The sequence below is a fragment of the Conger conger genome, chromosome 10 (genome assembly GCF_963514075.1).
Source record: "Conger conger chromosome 10, fConCon1.1, whole genome shotgun sequence".
NCBI classification, from domain to species: Eukaryota; Metazoa; Chordata; class Actinopteri; order Anguilliformes; family Congridae; genus Conger; species Conger conger.
Window position 1 is genome coordinate 12824449 of NC_083769.1, and position 4587 is coordinate 12829035.

The 4587-nt window shown below is 39.2% G+C and overlaps 1 long non-coding RNA gene across 1 annotated transcript; it reads right to left on the minus strand.

Annotated features, from left to right (window-relative positions):
* Positions 1-2259: 2259 nt before the first annotated feature.
* Positions 2260-3798, minus strand: LOC133138144 (uncharacterized). Its single transcript, XR_009709680.1, has 3 exons — positions 3715-3798; positions 3008-3082; positions 2260-2822 (listed from the first exon to the last, which is right to left on the minus strand). It is a non-coding gene; the product is annotated as an uncharacterized LOC133138144 (long non-coding RNA).
* Positions 3799-4587: the final 789 nt, after the last annotated feature.

The following is a 4587-nucleotide window of genomic DNA, read 5'->3' on the forward strand; positions in this document are numbered from 1 at the left end:
GGCTCAAGAAAATTAGCTCAATTAAAATTCACCAAATTCATGGATGAAAATATCGTCTTTGTTGCTGAATAATGTACTGCAGGGAAGTCACAAAGATAAGAGAACCAGTTCTCAGACGACATCTCAGGAAAACGATCGTCAGTTCATGGACCTCAGACGACATATTGAAAACAGCTGTCGGTTGAAGGAAAATATCCTTCGATCTATGGAAAAATGTCCTTCGTCTACTTTGTTTGCTGTACTATGCTAACTGTTGAAAAGAACGAAAATCACTGAATTTAACCAGCCAGTCACTACAACAGTAGCCGCGTTAGCAAGCTAGCTAGGCACTTTGGTAACATAGAGAGAGATCATTGCATTCATATAGTACTTTTCTGGACACTCTAAAGTGCTTCAGAGTGAAGACTAGAAAACTCACCCTAACCACCGTCAATGTGTTGATGCCTTGAGGCCCTTGAGGATGCATCAGGCAGGGTGCAAAGGTGTATGACAGATAATATTCTAAGGCTGGCTGACCATCTTCAAAGGTGTTTTAACAGAAAGGAAGTGATGAGTTGCATTGATTTTTGTGGCACAATAACAGCCCTTAAGCCTGCATTGCTCCCGGGGAGGGCTGTCTCCTGCTTAGTCTAAAATCAACTCTAAGTCGCTCAGGATAAGAGCGTCAGCCAAATTACATTAATGTAATGTAATGCATCGCTCAAATCAATGTGCGCATGCTCACTCTCTCTAACAAACAGAGTCTTACTCGGTGTTATTCGGAGGCCGGGTAAGTCTCATTTGCTCAGGTTTGTATTAATTACGTGCAAACCTGCTGCCCTCAGCTGGTGATCTGGAGGAGGACAGGAGATTTGTCCTCTCTCTTTTTATTTAGATTTTTAACGAAATTAAACACAGAGCACTGACCAATAGGGACGACGAAGGGAAGCCGTTCAGTTAATTAATTTAATTATCTCAGTCCACAAGCTGAAATTGTGTTTCAGCACGTACAATTGACAGTTCGGTATGTGAATAGCTACTGAGTTTAGACATGAATCGTTCAGAAAGATTAGTTTGTTCTATTTGTAGGTTTAACAACAACGTTTGTGTATAATCAAGCAGAGACGAAATGCCAGCATTAAAACGGAACTGTAAAGTGTAAACAAAGCTCACAGTCCTATTGTCGTTCCACATGTTAATAATTATTGCCTGCGTTAGGTTAGGAGCTGTCTGTGTTTAATATTACCTAGGATGGCTGACGTTAATTCAATGCAATTAATTGGGGATAGAAATGTAGATGCAAGTAAAAGGGGGAAAATAGCGCTATATAACAATTATGCAGTATGAACTGAATAACCCAATTTAAAAAGCGATGCCATCCTATATTTACAGAATTTTACATTTTCTTTTTTACAATTTTACATAAGACATGTTGAGCCAGCGCGTATATGAAAACTCCTGAATCCATATTGTTAAAGGTTTTAACTGTGCAGCCCGGAAAAAATATCTTAGGTTCAGAAGTTTCAGCCCTCCATGTGATTTAAGTAGCTGTAATGTTTTTAGTCTTGGTCGCTTTCCTTGCCATATTAATTTTGAAATGAGCCTGTCCAATTTATCAAATGTAGATTTGGGAATATCATTGTCATTAATAAAAAGCTGCTGCAGACAAGCAGCCCACTTTGAACATAAACAGGCAATATAATAATACTATTAATACAATTACTACTACCCTACTAATACTACTACTACTACTAATAATAAAATAATAATAATAATAATAATAATAATAATAATAATAATAATAATAATAACTGCTGAATTGATTAACTTTAATGCATCCTGCCAAGAAGGATTAATTAATGTCATTTTCCCAGTAAGATTTCTGAGAACACTTGAGAAAATATTCCAGTTCATTGATGCCTATTTTTTATAGTATTTTTTGTAGCCAAAAGCGACTCCTGCTCCTACTCCTGCCCCTGCTGCAATAGCAGCAACAGCGGGGCCTGCCACACACAATGCTGCCCCTGCACCAAGTAAAGCAAAGATTGATATGAATCCCTTATTTCTCAAAATTGTTGCAACAATGCAAGTTGCTTTCTCTACAGCTGCTTTAACCTCTTCACACCAGAGGTTATCAATCTCTGCAGCACTCCTACATCTTTGCTCTCTGTCTATGATATCTGGCAACTTTTCCCTCAGAATGTTTTCAATCTCCCTGTGAAGTTCAATGGAAGCAGTTTCGTACATATTATTGGTGTAAAAATGCCACTCATTGTCGTTCAATACATCCTCTATTTTGTCAACAAGCTTCCTCACTTGTTCATCGTCATGTCTTCTGTTATTTATTCCATGGTATTTATTCCCAAACTTCTGTACAAGATTCCTAAACTGTTCATCCCTACTTAATCGCTCCTCAAGTGTCTCCCCACCATATTCCAATTCGTCCATCCCTGTAAAAAGAACGATGGTGTATGGCTTTACCATCTCACCAAACATCCGCTCAAAATGTTCAATGGTTTCTTTCTCCTCCGTAGTGTACCTAGTGTTTATACCGATGACGAGGAGGAAGACATGCGGGCCTGGTTGAGACAGACACACACACCTCCCGATCTCTGTTTCAGTGCAATCTGAATTTGTGTCAAATAACCCCGGGGTGTCAATCACGACAAGCCTTTTCCCAAATCTGACAGTTTCATGTTTTTCACACTGCTGCAGTCCAGATGTCACGCCTGTTGTAACCTTAAATTTCCAGTCCTCTCTTCTGGTGCATCCCAGGATAGTGTTTCCAGATGCGCTCCTTCCATGTCCAGTCTTTCCAATTAGCACAATTCGTCGAACTGGCTCTACAAGAACATTGAGGCAACATAAAGAGATATACACACAAAAAGAATAAGAGCAAACATAATTAGAGAAATTATAACTATTTACTAACTGGCATTTCCAACATTTTGATTACTTAATTATTACTTATTTCAAGGAAAAGTATAAAGGCTTTAAGCTACAGATCAAAAGCAAAAATTTACATAACCTCTTGGTGGGCTTGGCCTCTGGGAATCCACAACTTTTTGTTGTTGACTAAACTCCCTTTGCCAGTGACGAAAGTCTGCAATAGCAACCAGTGTTGAGGAATAGATGACCAAACAAATCACAATTTAAAACAACTTTTGTGGAAATCATCGATATCAGCAATTCAAACTATTGCTCTGAAGTGACAGACTCATGTGTGCTGAACATCATTTTCCTCACAGTCTGAACACACAACAGAGATTATGCATCACAAAACCAGACCAGTGCCTGTTCAAAACTTTTTTTCAGCACTTGATGAAATGTGAGCCGAAAATGAGAAGGTTCTGACCTTTTTGAAAAAAATGAGTGAGCGTAATAGCGTTGTTTATAGGGCACTAAATACAGGCACAAAGTTGTATGCAAAAATGCTGTTTAAAAGTATGAAAAAACAAAACAAAAGTCGTATCTGGTTGGAGCCCGTTCATCTTGGAATCTTTGAAGCTCAATATCTCAAAACTCTCAGATAGACGCAGATAGAACCTTCTCATTCTCAGCACACGAATAAATACATAAATATTACGCAACGTTATTGCTTCTCCTTTATTGAATCACAAAAGAGACAACGGCCAAAAAAGCTAAAAATGTCTCTCGGTGGTCGTCGACTACTTCTCAACATTAAAATAGGCCAATAACCCAAGAGAGAAAATCTCAAAGGAAAAAATACCATACCGTCAGTCTCAAATTCGGGGTTTGGCTGTCCTCTCTGCATCCTTTCTGCTACTTAGCGTCTCAGGATTTGAGTGCCGAGAAATGCGTCACAACAAAAAGTATATATTTCTGATGATAACGCCCCCTTCAGGCACTGAAGTGATAGGATATACTGCTTGAATAGTTGGATACTCTATTGCTTTTACAAAAAAGAACAAAGTTCATACTAAGCTTACATTTCGTTAAGTACTTCTCTAAACGTTCTACCTATTTTTCGGCCACCATGAACAATTTATCAGTTCAAATTAATGGTAAAATAGTGACGTCGAAACCTTCAACGACATACAGGAGTCATGACACGCGAGCTCTTTTGGACAGAGTTGACAATTTCAACTCGCTTCGTTCGTGACACTACGTTTCACCAAGCAAGAGAACACATTTTTATCCGAAGTATGGCGTTAATTTTGAGCAGACGCAAGAATCGAATAATAATGTAACTGGCAAACACGTGTGAGCACAAGTAGGCTTCTTCGAAATGGCTCGTTTACGAGAAACGGCGCTGTTGCACATTGAACCGGAGAGGGAGCACTACTCACAAGAGAGGCGCTGTCAACAACGAATTTGCTGGTGACACATGAATTATGTGGACGTGCTTATGCTGCTGCCACATGAATATGTGGAGGTGCTTGTGCTGCTTTAACACAAGGAATACAAACGTTAATTATAAACTTAACTATAATCTTCGTAAAGCGCTCGTTTGTGAGGGAGCACTACTCACAAGAGAGGCGCTGTCAACAACGAATTTGCTGGTGACACATGAATTATGTGGACGTGCTCATGCTGCCATAACACAAGGAATACTGGCCAAATGAAGCCCAGGGCAATCGATAAGGA